The following is a 17749-nucleotide window of genomic DNA, read 5'->3' on the forward strand; positions in this document are numbered from 1 at the left end:
GTTTCTATTATTGATAATAAAAAAAAAAAAGAAAAAAAACTATTGTTGCTATATCAACATTAACAACAAACATAAACTATATTTGTTCATTTTTTGTATGTGGGAAAGGATTGTATGAAACAGCGAGGCCACGTCATCTATATCCATTTCCAATAGTTTTATGCCACATCAGTACTCTTATCCTGAATCTCAGGATTTTATCCTGAAAAAAATTAAATCCAAATTAAAATATTAAAATTCAGAATAAAATCCTAAAATTCAGGATAAGAATATTGAAAATAGATACAGATGACGTGACGTCACTGTTTCATATAATCTTTTCTCTTTTGTAAGTTGTATTGAGTAGTAGAGTTATTTGCTAGCTTAATGACCACCAAATTTAAGTAGATGACGTCAAAGAAGATCGGCAACATACTAGCTTTTCATGAATTTGTTTTTCCCACTCAAAACAAAACCATCAACAAAATGAGATCATAGCTCTCAAATTCATACTTCTATCTTTTTTGGAAGTTGAGAAATTTTACAGAGAAAATAAAGACACCAAAAAATAAGATGCAAAAGCCGATCAGTACCGCCACCACGGGTCCTTTTATATCAGGATCAATGCCGAAGACTGTTGATACATACTCTTTCACAGTGCCTTTAAATGTTGGTTCAACAATCATGGTTTCGACATCACCAAGTTGAGAGCTGATAATACCCTTTAAAGTCCATGCAACAGGACAAATGTAGTACAACCAGATCCACCATCCTGGAATTCTCTGCACTCGAAATCAAAATAGTTCATTCCATGATTGGGAACCACACTCCCCAAATACCAACTCTTTATCAATGATTTACATAAATCAATTGATCTTTGATAAGTCTATTTACTGGGAAGTGGAGAAAGAGAAAAAGTTAAACAAGAAAAACAGCAGGGATTATTTAACCATAGACCAAAATCAATGGTTTGAATAGTGGTTTCCTGAACATTTCTTTAACTTTTGCGGAGTATGGCCACATATTTTATAAATATAAAAGCCCTAATTCGACCTTATCATTATGGAACAAGTTAGCAACTTGTACCCAAAATACATAGAAATGAGCACGTTAGAAATAGGAGATCAATAGTAGAATAGCAGAGAGCATTGTACTACTTACTGGCTTTGGGACAAGAAAACCAGAGAGGAGATTCCAGAAAGAGTAAAAGGCAGAAGAGACGACGGCTGCCATATGCAGAGAAGGTGTGAGACCAACAGCCATCATACCATAAAAGGTAAAATAGGTGAAGGTAAGGAACATGATGACAAGATAAAGGAAAAATTTACCTGCATAATAAGAGGGAGATTCTTATAAGTGAAGTTGCATTTATTGTAGACAATTGGTTCACATATATTTCTAGTAATTAATACTGACTACAATCAGATATTGGGTTCATGATATACATGTATTTTAATCAAAAGTAAGTCATGTTTGTTTCTCATTACATATGAAAGACAATCACATTCATTCTCTAGCAGGCTAGAGTCACTAGGAGTTGGTTCATTTGAGGGTAGGTAAACTGAAACAAAAACAAATAAAAGACAACTTGACTTAATTTAAAGAAATAGCAGGGCGACCATCACTCTATTACATAAAATGGCGTTGTTGAAGTGAAATAAGGAATCTTACTAGCTGTCCTTTCAAAATTAATCATGAAATATGTGATGATCCCAAACAAAATTGCTTGAGCAGCTATGTATGGAAGCTCCACAAGGCCCTATTCAAAAAACAACCGAACCATGTGTTAGTACTTAATTTTTTAGGACAAAATAAAATGTATACTAAAACAAATTACCTGGGCTACAGTATAAGAAGTTGGAGCGTACAATCCTGCTGCTTTCTCTCTATAGAACACTGTTCTCTCAATAGATACAACTGGTTGTACTGAGGAAGCATTATTAATCCCAAGAAATAAGCATGCGGAATAAAGGGCACCCATAACCATAAACAAACCTTTAGTTGTATCCCTGTATAAACAGTATGCACACCAAATGATTTAGTAGGTTTGTAGAACAATGGCAGGAAATGACATCATAGACATGCATGACGAAAATAGAGGTCAAATGAACAATGATTTTGTTAAAGCCATTTTCGCGTATTTGGAATTCAGCATGAAACATAAAATAGCCAACATTACTTGCCTTTTGTTACCAATATCCCAATAAACGGAGCCTAATAGTACTGCGGACACCATCGTAAAAACCAGTCTCACCAAGTTGTAACGAGGACTTCTCCAATACACAAGATTTTGCTTCTTGAGGCAAATTAGGAACTGAGACAGTTGGTCTTGTGAATATGTGGAAGAAAATTTTAATGGTTGTGAACCAGGAGGAGGAACACTCAAACGTGTAATGGTACCTTCCACTTCCCTGTAATGTGGGTATCAAAATGTCTCCTTATCCAGCATGAAGGAAAGTTAAACCGATTAGTAACATGGAAACACAATAATTACCTATACTCTGCAGAATTTGTGTATATATCTGCGAAGTCTCTACCAATTCTCTGCTCTACTACAGGGTTAGTAATCTCAAGCATCCACGTTGCTGGGTTGTAACCATCAGGCATAGAGGGAATGCCATCAATTCTCTATATAGAGTAAAGAAATATGAAGTTATAAATAATCTCCATTCTGATAATTATTAACTAGTATTTTAATTTGTGAAGATGTTGAAATCTCGAAAATTTGCTTGATCTTAAACTTGCATGCTAACTACTCTTTGAATGCTCCAGGTAACCATACATAAAATGACAACAGTAAAGCATGACATTTGTGACTAAAATTGCATACTAATTACTCAAAGTGCTCTAGACCATAAAGTAGGAACACCAACATGCAATACGAGTATGGACATGGAGACATATTTGAAAACTTGGGGAAACAGGTACCTTAAGATACAAAAATAATTTTTTATATATTTTATATATTAATATTCAATAAATATATCAATATTTTTTACTAATATAATAATATATTGAAAAATAATATTTTATTATCACATAAAATTTTATAATTAATTTAATTTTTATAAATAGTACTATTTTTTTTCTTTTTGAAATAATACACATCAATTTAATAGTATATAATTCATCTGAGTCAAAGCTTAAAAATAGTTCAAACTATTAGTTTATTTTCTTTTCACTTAATGTGTGTTTGGTTGAATAGAAAATGAAAAATGAAAATAGGAAGGGAAAAGTGAAAAATAAATTAAGTGTGCTTGATAGATAAGAAAAATGAAACGAAAGAAAATAATATAGATAATAATCATTCCAAATTGAAATGATAAGGGAGAAAATGGGTAAGGGATGTATATTAGTTTAAAATTATTCATTTTTTTTAAGTTTTCATTTTGTTTTCCTCTCAAATTTCTACTCTACCGACCATTGAATAGAAAGAAAAATCTAATTTTTCCATCTTTCTTACCAATCATGCTTATGGAAAGAAAAATTATATGATTTGTAATCCTATTTTCTATTTTTTCAGTTTTTTATCTTTTAATTTTCTTTCCGCACTATCAAAGAAAGCCTTAAAGGGTAAGATTAGAAAGTCTTTTTTTCTTTTATTTTCATCATTTCAATTTTTTCTATCCTTCTATTTTTTTTACTTTTTCAATTTTTCATCTTTCCAACCTACCAAAAAAAAGCCTTAAACCATAAAATTAGGAGGTTTTTTTGTTTTTCTTTCAATTTCATATTTTCATTTCCTCTCTCTTCATCTACTTTCTTCTAACTCATCTTTTTCTTCAACCTAGAAATAGTGTCGTTGCTGTTGCCGACCACCATTAACGGTGTCAGAATAACTTTTAAAAATACCCTCACCACATCCTTATCACCCTTTATAATTGGATTTTAGGAAATCTTTGTAATAAAACGTAGACCAGAGTTTCAACCATAAATTTTCTACCACTATTTTGATGTTTCCAGCCACTTTCAACTACCAAAATCTCATATTCACAGGTCTCTCTTGATCGTATTTGATCATGATCGATCTTTTTTTTCTCCTGTCTCGACATTTTCGGTACGTATTTCGACATGTCTGTGTCAGACACTAATACAAAACCGATACGAGAGGCTCTCTGGCGCGTATGTGCTTCATAGTTTCCAAATAGTCTGAATTATGGAACAAAACCAAATAAAAATCTCAAATTTATCTTAGAGCAATCATTTTAAGCAATCCACCTCGTGACATATCTATAGCATTTCACTAATGACTGACCTTCAATGTATTCTTGTAAATATGAAAAGTGAATAATCAGCGAATCATTCTTACTTAGTTATGATTTTTCTCTTCGACACAATGATGGACTATTTAGATTCAAAAACCTGAAAATAATGATAGTAATAATGAGAATGCAAGTCACCAGGAAATAGTTTATCAAAATCTGCGAGCGCACTCCAAGTTTCCCTCCATATATAACCCGACCTCCTCGTTTCAAAAGCAGTAGCTAGATATGGAAATTTATAGGCAAACTTAGATGAAAAGCAAAGTATTATTTAAGCTTCTTAACCTAGCTATGGCAATGGCACTTAAAACATTATACTCAGATAGACCTCGTCGAATGCTTCAAAAATGTCAATACTGGGTTGATGAATAGTGCACACCACAGTTCTTCCAGTGTCAACAGTATTACGAACAACTCTTATCACAATTGCTGCAGCCCGTGCATCAAGTCCTGATGTAGGCTCATCCATGAATATAATGGAAGGATTTGCAACAAGCTCCACCGCAATAGTTAAACGTTTTCTTTGCTCTGTTGATAAGCCACTGCTACCTGGTAAACCAACTATAGCATTCCTTAGTGTATCAAGCTCTACCAAACGCATCACTTCTTCAACAAACTCCTATAGGAAAGTGTGCAAAAAAGAAAATGAGAAACGCAGTGAAGTGAAACTAGACTAAGTACAAAACAAATATAAATTGCTGAAAGGATTATGCAGCTCACAATTTTCTGGTCCTTGCTAATTTCTTTGGGAAGACGGAGACTGGAGGAAAACCAGAGAGACTCCTCAACTGTGACTTGAGGAGAATGTATATCATTTTGTTCAACATATCCTGAAATTCTGGCAAATGTTTCCTGTACCTTTGGGTATCCTGATATCTTAATATCCCCTTCAATGTATCCACCGGTTTTCCTTCCGGAAAGTACGTCCATCAATGTAGTCTTTCCTGCTCCGCTTGACCCGACTAAGGCCGTAAGAACGCCCGGAGTGAATACAACACTAACATTTGAGAGAAGTTGCAATCTCGTTTCAGGTATGCCTTGTGCTTTCATATCCTAAGATATTTGACAAAATAAAAGAGGGAAATTGAAATGTGAGGCTTCACATCAGTAAAATATATACGAAACAGCAATAAATAAATAAATAAACCACTAGAGAATCATACCCTAGGCATATCCACAAAGTAATTGACATTATGAAATGTCATTGCTAATGGTTCAAATGGAAGAATCATTCCCTTCTTACTGCTGCCCTGAGCAGATGCAGAATCTGATGTCAACTTTTTGCTTTCAACTGCAAAGATATTTTGAAATTTGTGAAGGAATTATCACAATCCTTTAAAACAGGCATACAAGCCGTATATATGAAAAATAAGTTGATGCTGCATATATCAAATATGACTAACCATCCTTCGTAACAGAATCTTCTTTTGTGTCTTCTGGTACAATTGCCTTGCCTCTACTTAAAGCTGTCGTGAAGAGAAAAACTATATAAGAGAATCTTTAGATACATGATGAAGTTTAGAGAAAGGAAGTTGTGAATGAGTTTAATAATTTAAAGGATAACCCACGATTCAGGTAGGCTAGGGCCAGTGTCACGGTGATGTTGAAAACCACAGCATAACCTACTAACACACCAACTCCAAGCCAATACCAATATTTAGCAGAAGGTAAACCATGTTGATGAAGCACATTGTATCCGACGGTATTGTTTCCGGTAGCAGATTTCTGATACATGTCTCAAAAATTACATGTCTAGCATATTAATCATTACCAGTAAACAGAAATTTGAAGCAAACATGTTGATTAATGCACCTTTTTCCACCTTGTCGCTGTGAATTCGTTAATGGAAATTGCTCTTTGCGCATACTGTAATGGTGACAGACATGAAGCCCAAACCCACCATGGCTTAATTTGGTCTGAAAGAAGAGTAAATCAATCAACAATATATATATATGTATGTATTTCTTATATATATGTATGTATTTCTTTTAGAAGAATCAGCACCAAAAACATTTTATCTTCTATTCCAAGGTAAAATATATTACACAACATACCTTTAGGTATAACAAATCCACCCAACAAAAATACAAGTAAAAGTGCAGCTGACCCAAAGATATTTGCAATGACCATATCTCGAACAAGGGAAGCAATCGTTCGAAATAGACCAATTGCCATTTGGTGTACTACGAATTGTACCAAGATGAAGCGGAAAAATCTGAATACAAAAACTAGAAATAATGAGAAGCAATTCCTGATAGCTAAAAACATCATGGGAGAGAGTGAAATAGGAGATACCTCCCAGCAGAAGGGGCAAAACCAACTCTGTAGTATAAAACACAAGACCATACTACAGCTTCAATAACAGAGTAAGGTACACGTATAATCCAACTGACGACGGACCGTATCCATGCAGGATGAAATAGATTATCGCTTTGTTTGTAAAACACTGGGAGCCGAAATATGAGAAGTGATAGCTCAGAAAATCCACTAAACATCATATGGACCACCCCGAAGAAAAGGCATGAGAGGTAGAGGTTGCCATTAATCTCATCTACGGGATGTAGTTTTGTTCTTAAAAAAATTGTGCTCGTGAAAAATGCCACAAATGCAACCTTAAACACGTAATGCATAAATGCAAAAGTGAGACACGTGAGAAAAACTTCTAAAGAAAAATTAATGAAAAAATAAATAAAAACCATGTATAATATAAATCAAGCAAAGAATAGAAGTAACAGTGAAAAAAAAACCCTCACAGATAGATATGTAGATAAGTAGTGAGTCAATTCTAAGTTTATTACTGAAAAATGAAAAAGCATAATACACAAAAGTTCTCACTTCATATATCATCAAGCCATAGATGGTTAAGAATGTCAGTGTCAAATTATGATGTAAAGTTGATCCGTAAACATGACAAGCGCAGAAGTGGCAACTCAAAGCCTACCCGGAATGTCCTGAAAATGTAAAGGAAACTCTGCCCCTTCATCAGTAGTTTTTCTAGTGCAAAGCAAGAATTTAAAAGCTCCCATCTTGATGCAGCATATTTCGTTTTGGACAAAGCTGAAGGATGGCTTTGAGATTTATTATATGGTTCACTAAGTGTTGACTCCAGAGACTTCCCAAATCTGGAATTTTTAAATGCAATGGCCATTTCCGAAACGGGAATGAACATATATGGCTTCGACGGATCAGCCCAATATTGAGCTTGATCTTTTTTAGAGGTCACCTGACGACGACGACAGCAACCACTAGTTAGGTAAGTACCTAAAGAAGATCTAGCCATATATGCAGCTGTGAAGAAATGAATACCTCTTGCAGAAAATCTGCAACCCCCTTTCGCGGTGGCAGTTTGAATCCTAATGACTCAAAGAATTCCAAAACTTTTCCTCGAGGGCCCTGATACACCATATATCCCTCGGATAACAACATTATATCATCAAATAGCTCATATGTCTCTGGTGCAGGCTGTAGCAGACCCATAAGTACAGTTGCTTCCATTAGATGAACAAAATTTCGCATACATTTTACTATTTGGAACGTTGTAGAGCTATCAAGTCCAGTGATATTTCATCCATAAAAAGAGTTTTTCTCGGCCCAACAATCATCTCTCCTGCACGGGGACAGTGTAGACAATTATAATTAGATGCAAAGTAACAAAATTGTAATGCATCATCCAAAGCATTATAATTGAATTATAGATGAAGTGGTTAAATGCACTTGTCCTAGATTTGATCTTTGGGCAACTTCTACCACACCCCTTATTAAAAAAAAAATTGAATGATAATCTTATATAGTGTCTTCCATAAATAAATCAAATCATAATTCTGAGTAATGTCTTCCGTGAATTAATTAAAATTGCATCGTAAGAATTTAAACTAAAAAAAAATAGAATCTTATTTGACAGAACTCAGTGACGACAAATTTGTATCAAGAGAGATACCTGTAGTAACTCTTTTCCTTTGGCCACCGGAGACACCCCTAAGCATATCATTTCCGACGAAAGTGTCTGAACATACGTCAAGACCAAGAACTTTTAAGACATAATCTGTTGAAATGTTATGTGTTTTACCCCCAATGGATGATGCCTGTGCAAAATCAAAGTAAAAGCAATAATGCAGTAAATAAATAAAGAATGGAAACAAAGGCACCGATCTATCATAATATATGTTGAGAGGTCCACCGGTTTCGGACGGACAACACTTTGAATATTTCTTCTAAAAAAATCGACTATTAATCAAGTAATAGCATACATGCCCCTAAATGCCATATAAGAACAAGGGTTCAAACAGTATCAACTGTGAGATGCCCACATCCCTTTACTAGGTAGTCGTGTGCCATGCATGGCTCAATCTAACAAGGCACTCTCACTTCGTAATCTCTATCGTTAATTTGAGTGGTCAATGGAATCGGATGGCAAAACCCTAACTTAGGATAATACCAGATTTATTGAGGGGTTCGCCGCTACGGACTAATGACATTTCAAAAACTACATCAAAAGGGAGTCTACCTCCCTCAACAATATATATTAAGTATATTAAGCATATTTTAAAACTAACCTTCATGAAAGCGTCAATCTCCGGAACTGGGCGTATATTCCTTTTCTTTTCTAGTTTGGTTAAATCTTTCATATACCCTGTAAGTATAAATTAAGTAGGAGAGAAGTGGTGAGATAAAAGAAAAGTTAGAAGCAAAACATAAATATTCTCAATAGAATAATATAAGTAAATCGATAGCTTTCTAAGTTTATATTATGTAAATCTTAGACCACTGTAGAGATGATCGACTTCATATTATCCAACTAAACTATATAGGTTGAGGTCATTCTCGTCATAGTCTACATAAAAGAGAGTAGTGTATCTGCAATCTGCAATTTTGAAGAGGTAGAAACTAGGATCTTCGCATTAAATTGATCAAAATTTGTAAGAATGTGAGAAGATTTAATCAATTTAATACTTTTTTAAAAAAATTAAAGCTTTAGCGTTTACAAATATTTTAGAGTTTAATTAAAATTTTAAAATTTTAAAATTTTAGAAAACTTGATGAGATTTATAAAAAAAAAACCCAATTAGTATTCTTTTATATGTTATCAAGAAGTCCTTTTTTTATGTAATTTACATAATTTCGATTACCAATCTTTTATGTATTTTGGTGTCCCTAATCATCCACTCGTTTTTTTTGTCCAATTCCGGGTTTGTATAGCATAGAGAAAACTCTATAAGGTTAATCTTTTGGGCCCGCTTCAATCAATTCGTGTTGGATAATAACTTCTTCCCCTTATGTTTTCTTCCACTTAATTAAATAAAATTTTAAAAATTTTAATTTCTGAAAAATTTTGGGAAAGAGACCCTCCAGTAACGGGGTAATGAACAAGAATTCTGCTTTAGTGGGTGCACATTGACTTCCCAACACAAATAGAATGTTTCGGGAGTTATTCTATCAAATATTTTTTTAGACACGGTTAAATTTTACTATATTAACTAATGTACTAAACTTCATGATACCAATTGTTGATTACCAAATTAATATATCATAGTATTCGAATTAATTTTGTACAAAAATATTTTTTAGACTGCTTTTAACCAAAAGCTAATGTTCAAAGTGTGAATTAAAGTGAAATTTAGGTAAGTGACTAATATTTGGTGATATTGAAAGTAAACAAACCTGCCATGCCCTCACTTGCACCTTGACACCTAGCAGCAAAATCAAATGTTTCTCGAACAGTTAGCTCTGGTAGGTGATCATCTGTTTGGCTAATGTATGCTGAAGTCCTTCTAACATAGAACTCATCAAGTTTTGTGCCGTTGTATGTAATATCACCACTCACCTGCACAGCGTAAAATACAAGTCTTTTTTGTATTGACAAGAGCTTAAGAGTTAAGTGCTACTTCATGTTCCAAGAGTCTGCTAATTTTAGACTTTGGTTTATAATTTCATAAATAAGGCAGGTTGGGCTACACAGTCAAGCAAACCCAACATACCATCTTAGGCTAAAACGTTGGCAGTTTAAAAGCCACGTGCAATTGTTTTGACCAGTGGCATAATAATTACGTCCTTTCACCAGGTGGTGTTCATGAATCACATATGGAGAAAAACAACTTGAAAGGTGACACGGAGTGATTCGTGAAAATGACGGGAACAGGTATGCAAATGAGTTACATCGTGTGATTTCCCCAAAAGTTGATGGAAGGCAAGCATGACTTACATTCAAGGATTTGCGATCAAGTTTCCCAGCAAGAGCTAAAAGCAAGGTGGATTTGCCCAATCCTGGTGGTCCTAAAAGCAACGTCATCCTAAAACAAGCAGCAAAGTAATGGGAAAACAAGATCATTTAAATTTGCGCCATCATGTGAACCATAAATATTTATACCTTCCTGGTTTAACAACACCACTGATATCTTTCAAGATATGTAACCGGAATTTATTTGGACGTAAAATCCTCAAACCCATTAAGACGTACTGTCAAACAACATAATTGCGGTTATTAATAGAATATAAAAGAATACCAGAAATGAATCACAGATTTGACTTACAAAAAAATGAAAGAAAAGAAAGATACGTAAAGTTACCGAACCTCAAAGAAGTCACGAGCAACGTTGACTAAAGTAGGTAAAGCTCTTGACCCAATTTCTGCATTGGCATTGATGTTTAAGTTCTGGAACCTTACTTCAACCTTTGGCACCTCTATTCCAACTCTGCAAAAAATTTATACTCATTTACATCTAATTACGTATATCCAAATTTAATGCCCATCAACTCTACCTTGTTTTCTATTCAAGAACAAGTTTTCTTTTATTCTGCACCCTAGGCCAAAAATTAGAATTTGCGATTTGTGAAGAAAAAGAAGTGAATACATCTTAATTAAAAACAGGAAATTAAGGATCAAAATTAATAAAATCACAACGAAAACGAATTACCTATCAAGGCGATCTTTAATAGCAGAGAGAAGCTTATAATTATCTTGATCATCACTAGCCAATGCGTTCTTTACAACCAGTTCCCTTCTAGCTCGATCTAGCCTCGTCACATCAATCGTCTCCGTACTTCCAGTTTCTCCGCCTCCTTCTACTCCTCCGGCTCCTAAACTATGTTCAATCTCCGATGGAGTCCTTCTCAAAATCGCGAAGCGTCCTCTCTTCACCGACGGCAACGGAGCGATCGCTTCTCATATAAGATCTTCCTCATCTCGCTCAACCACCTCTGCGGTCGACCGTCTATGAAATGACTCCTCATTGTCTGCCTATACGTCGAGCTCAAAAGCATTCGATTGCATCCTACCTAATCTCTATTTGTTTGATTTTATTCTCCTTCTTCTTTTTTCTTTTTTTTTTGTAAAAGAAAATACACAGAAAGTGGTGAAGTTTTAAAGTTTTTTTATAGAGTTAGTTAAGAGCTCTAAAAGGAAGAAGACACATAAGCTGATCGGGTAATGTTTAGATTTTTCCACGTGATTAGGTAATTTTAACACTTGAGTGGTTTGGAACAATTGTAGTAAATCTTATGTGAATATCTAATCTCAAATCAGTTAATATTAGTTAGGAGCTTAACTTTAATGTAAGGATAGAATAGATCAAACCAAACAAATCATGTTATGTTTTATAAAAAGTTGTTAGCTTTTATTTAACATTTACTAAATGGAATGGATTATTTTAACATAGTTTTCAACATGCCTCGTGTATTTTATTTAAAATTGTTCTCTAAAAACATAGAAAAATTGTCTAATTTTATCTACAATAATAACTCTGAAAGTCAATTATATTGCTTCCACAAATAAACTTTTGTATGGAAAGTGTTATATCTTTTTTACCCAAAATCAATTTATTTTCTTCTTTTTTTTTTTTTTTGAACAACCGCAATTTATACAACCAATATAGCTTGGTCTCGCAACATCTTCAATTCAGCAAGTGTTAATAGTAGCTGCAGCAGCGAATACGCTAAAGAATTATGGCAGTCATCACCCACGAGGTGGGTTAGAGTTAACATGGATAGCAGTCTCTCAAAGCAGACATCCTTTGCTATTGTGGGTGAGTGATTCGGGATCATGAAGGGAACTGGTTAATTGGTTTTGGTATGAGAATTAGCAGATCTGGTATTTTTCAATCGAAAGTAAGGGTATTTTATGAGGGACTTCTTGTTGCTTGACAAGAAAGGTTTCGAAAGTGATAATGTTAGCCTGATTAATGTTGTTAGTAATGGATATGCAATTGACAATAAGACATTTGTCAACTCACTAACTTTGGTTATGAAATTTAAAAATTTCATTGGCAGTGTACCAAATATTATTCCTTTTAATATTTGTATTATAATATATATTTAATTTTAATAAATATTAATTATTGGAGTGTATTTAATATTTTAAATATGATTTATTTATCTTTTAAATTTTTTTACTCACAATTTAAACTAATTGTTCTTTTAATTTCATACGTATTACAAATACGTTATTATTATTAATTTCAAACTTTACGTTTCATAATTTATTCTTTACTGTTTGTTATTTTAAACACAAACATATGTTCCAAATATTTTTTTCCATTTTTCTTTTAGACGAAACATGCAATCTTAAAGTTTGAGGATATTTGTCCAAATAAAAATAAATATATATTAAAGAGGCAATATTGTACTGATTAATTTGATACCTAACAAGCAAATATCAAGTCATTAATGGGGAATTTTAAAGTTGTGATCTATTGTCCAATTGTTTACCTTTTTCACTATTAATCTAAGTTTTGTAAAAGTTTGACTTTTAAGTAAGCTCTAAGCATACTATGTGTAATCAAATAATTTTTGACAAATAAATAAATTGATAATACTCACAAATGTATTAGGGTTTAAAAATATAATCAAAATATGGTCCGTAATGCTTTCAACATTTTCACAATTTTGTTGCCATGTCTCAAATTTCAAAATTTTCCTTTAATACGATCAATAATTCACAAATTTTACACTAAATAAATTAATTAACGACATTTTCTAAGGCAAAAGTATTCAGCAATGACTAATACAATTCATATATATTAATAAAATATGAAATTTTAAATTAAGAATTTAAAACGTATTGAATTCACTAATAATATTAATACAATTTATATATATACTAGGGTTAATGCCTACTTACCCTGGGGAATTAATAAAATTTTAATAATATATTTTATTATTAATAAAATTTATTTATAAAATTAATTTTATTAAGTAGTATATTTATTTAATAAGATGATTATTCAAATAGGTTAAAATAAATGTTAAAATACTTGTGGTTGAAGGTTACTATCAATCTTTAGAATTGCATGTGATTAGGTATTTTAACATTTGATTGGTTTGTACCAATTGTAATCAACCGGGCTTAACTTTTAGTGTAACAATAAAATAGATGAATCGAAACAAATCATATTGTGTTTTATAAAAACGTGTTAGCATTTATTTAGAATTTAAAATTATTTATTTATTAGTATTATATTATACTCTTATAAAATACTTGTCAACTCATTAACTCTACTTGTAGAGTTAAAAACTCTACTAACAAAGGTACCAAATATTATTCCTTTTAATATTTGTATTATAGTATATATTTAATTTTAATAAATATTAACTATTGGAGTGCATTTATTATTCTTAATAAGATTTATTTATCTTTTAAATTTTATTATACTCACAATTTAAATTAATTTTTCTTTTAAATTTCATACATATTGCAAATACGTTATTATTATTAATTTTAAACTTTACGTTTCATTATTTATTTTTAATGTTTATTATTTTTAAATACAAACATATGCTCCAACTATATGGTTTCGAGTGATAGAATTTTTAATATTTTATTTAAAAGTGTTGAAAAATTATGGACGGCCATATTAATGTATTACAGATGAAAGTCCATCCAATAGAACACCAAATTGGTCGAACAAATACTTTTTTTTTCCTTTTTCCTTTTAGACGACACATGCAATCTTAGAGTTTGAAGATATTTGTCCAAATTAAAATAAATATATATTAAAAAGGTAAAATTGTACTGATTAATTTGATACCAAATATACTCTCCAAACACAACCAAATGTATAACCTCCGCATACAACCAAGTATACCCTCCAAACACAATCGATATACCCTTCAACATAACCACTTAAACATGTATACTTACTATTTTATACACACTTGAGATTTTAAGAATGAAAACATGAGTGTTCTTCAAAATTGAAAAGAGATTTTGTGTTTAATGAGCTTAGGAATAAAAAAGAATAAACTAATTTCGAAAGAAAAACTTTGATTTGGTGTTGTTAAATAGCCAACCTCTTTCTAAAAATTGGGCCATTGCCCATTTAATAACCTCCAATTTCTTCCCTTTTTCAAATAGGTCCTTGCTTTTCAATCAAAACAAATTTCAAAATTATTTTCAAATCAAACCTTGTTTTTTAAAATCCGTTTTAACCAAATTAGTTTCCGGACACCTAATTTTAATTTCCTAACCAAAAATTATTAATTCTATTTATTTTAACATTTTATATAATTAATTTCTAATTATTTTAACTATCTAACCCAATTACAGTTTTCGATTCACTAGCCCCCGATTTACTATTTCCTTTCATTTTTTAACGGCTAAATTTCAACTCTAATCCTTTTATTTTTCAAGATTATATAAGAATAGTTATTTTTTAATTTGATCTCTATACTTCGCCCAAATTTGAGATTTAATCTCTATACTTCAATTTTGAAATAATTTGGTATCTTAACTCTTACAATGCCATCGCTTAATCTAAATACTTTATTTTGATTAAAATGTTTATGTGAATTTTAAGAGTTGTTAACATTGTTAAAATTCTCTACAATATTACACTGTCATTTTGTTACATGGATAACAAGTGAGTTTTTTTTTTAATTTCAAATTTTCACGACTACAAATTTAACAAATGAATTTTAACAAGTGTTAATAAATAAATCTACATTTTAAACTCGAAAAAGTAGAGAGACTAAATTTTTAAAATAAATATATGAATAGTAGAAAACTTAAAGCATATTGCAACCTATAAATTTTTACTCTATAACTAACAAAAAATATGTAGCCCTATGCGAAGCATGGGTGGGTATCATACTAGTTTTAATTAAAACTTATTTACTTATATGATTTTAATTTATTAACAACGTTAGTATTTAATTTAAATGAATAATGGTAAATTTAGCTATTAATGTTAACATTTTTATCATTTTTATCCTAATTTTTATTTTTCAAATGTAATGCCCCAAAATTTGAATGTTTGACTAAGAAATATTAGTGTAATTAAGTTTCTTTATTTGTGGATAAGGGTTTTGCATATGTGGTTAAGGTCAGAGGTTTGAGTAGTATTTTAGAAAGTTTTGCTATTTATTTTAGCATAACTATTTCCCCTGAATAGTTAATTTAAGTTTAATTCTATGCAAAACTATAACATGAATGAGTTTGCTGGGTTGATGGTTAAGTTTTTATATTTTCTTTGGTTCTGTGTTCGAATCTCAACAGAAATATTTTTTATTATTGTCAGAATTTTGATCGTTGGTTTTAACCATTAAATTAACGTTCTTTCCTCTTCTTTTTTTTCCCTTTTTGTTGCTCTGATTTCCCATTCCTCTTTTCCTTTTCTTAAAATTTTCTTGGTTCGTTCCTTCTCATTGGTTGTTGTTAAATCCTTTGCAGTATATTCTGGTAAGTGCATTCATTGTATTGTTGATTGAAAGTTAATTGTGTAAATCTCGTTGTGAATTTCTTAAAAACGTCGGGTTGTTCTGTCGAAATGACTTCATTTTTGTTGAGTCGAATTCTTATCATTAAACAACTTTTGGCTTTTTTATTTTAGGCATAGGTGTCGGAAGTAACGTTTCTTGATAGGTTATTCGAGTGGTCACCGCTGATTCGTTTGTAAACGTTAGTTCCGTTGATGTTCATGTTGAGTTTTCGAGATAGTTCAGTAAAGGTTAATTGTGTGAATTACATTGTGGTAGTCATTTAATTGGTTTTCATTTGGTTAATTTAGGCTTTGGGATTCCACTGTGTTGTTTCAACATTAAAACTACTTCAGGTGCGTACCAAAAACCCAACTTTCTGCGAACTTCAGATGCCAAAAAATATGGTTGTCAACACCACATGGTCGTGTGGTAGACCGTGTGACTCACTATTTGCCACTTGTGTAAGGCACACGGACGTGTGCCAAGTCGTGTGAGGCACACGAGCGATCTTACGGTCGTGTGCCAGGTCATGTGAGGTACACGGGCGATCGCACAGTCATGTTCTAGGCCATATAAAACTACATAAGTCACTTATATTAGGCCGTGTGAAACTACACAAGCATGTGGACCAATATTCTAATTTTTCATTAGGGTTGTAAACGTTGTTTCTGACGAACATAGGCCTCCCATAGGGTCCGTATAGTCCGATTTGAGTAATAAAATCCATTAGCTGATAATCTATTTTTGTATAAATTGTTATTGTGTACATAACAATTATATTGTAAGCAAGCAAGTAAATGTATGTTGTTTTTAACTGGGTATGATCTGAATCTGTTACCTCGCATACTTATATTTGCATCTGTTAGATTACATCAACATCGAGATTGGGACTTTGTAAAGAATGAGTGTGAAAAATTAATTATCTATTAAATTTGGTGGCGATTATCGCATTCTGATCGAGCAACTATATTGCGATTATTCTGAAACGTGACATACAATCACTGTGTTGTGTGTAGGGGTGGATGGGTACTTGATGCCCTATATGGTGTGTTAGGCTGAGTGGAAATGGTGTGTAGCGGATAGGGTTAGGAATCAGTATCTGAATTTGATTTATTCTACATTTGAACTTGATATGTTCTGCATCTGCATCTAACATACCATGTAACCGTATTCGACTTACTCTGTTCTGTTCTATATCTAATTCTGAGTACCGGATGATTTACGGGAAATGAAATTACAATAGTAGTTTACTGATCATTATTAAATGTAAGTTACACACACTGAGTTGCAAACTCACTTAGTTGTTGTATGGATTTTCAAGTAACCCACAGACTTAGGTGGGTCAGCGTGACAAGATCTCGGTCATCTCTTTACTTCTTATTTAATGTTTTATCTGGATTTATACTCTTATATGTGTTTCAGATTTCAGACTATGAATTGGACTCTATATTGACTTAATTATATATGATCACGTTTGTCAAACTTTAAATAGTTCAAAAGTAGGTTTTTTCTGAAATAATGTTGTAACGCCCCAAAATTTTAATTTTTGATTTTGTGTATGTGTGACACACAAGTGTGTATCTAATTCAGTGGTTAAGTGTTCTAGGTGTATGCGTGAGGTCTTAAGTTCAAGCCTTACTTGGGAAAATTTTGGTATTTTTATAAAAAAAGCCTTATGTGCAAAGGGCTTAAGTTTAATTATTGGTAAGTTTATATTAGAATAGGCCTACTGGTCTGGTGGTTAACTGGAGTGTTGAGTGTTGGAAATCTTGTGTTCAATTCTCTGTGTTGGTGTGGAGACAGTATTTTTGCTCCAATTT

The 17749-nt window shown here is 32.2% G+C and overlaps 1 pseudogene; it reads right to left on the reverse strand.

The window, feature by feature from the left end:
* Nucleotides 1-402: 402 nt before the first annotated feature.
* Nucleotides 403-11747, reverse strand: LOC108451400 (ABC transporter G family member 31-like; annotated as a pseudogene).
* Nucleotides 11748-17749: the final 6002 nt, after the last annotated feature.

This window comes from Gossypium arboreum, chromosome 7 (assembly GCF_025698485.1).
Source record: "Gossypium arboreum isolate Shixiya-1 chromosome 7, ASM2569848v2, whole genome shotgun sequence".
NCBI classification, from domain to species: domain Eukaryota; kingdom Viridiplantae; phylum Streptophyta; class Magnoliopsida; order Malvales; family Malvaceae; genus Gossypium; species Gossypium arboreum.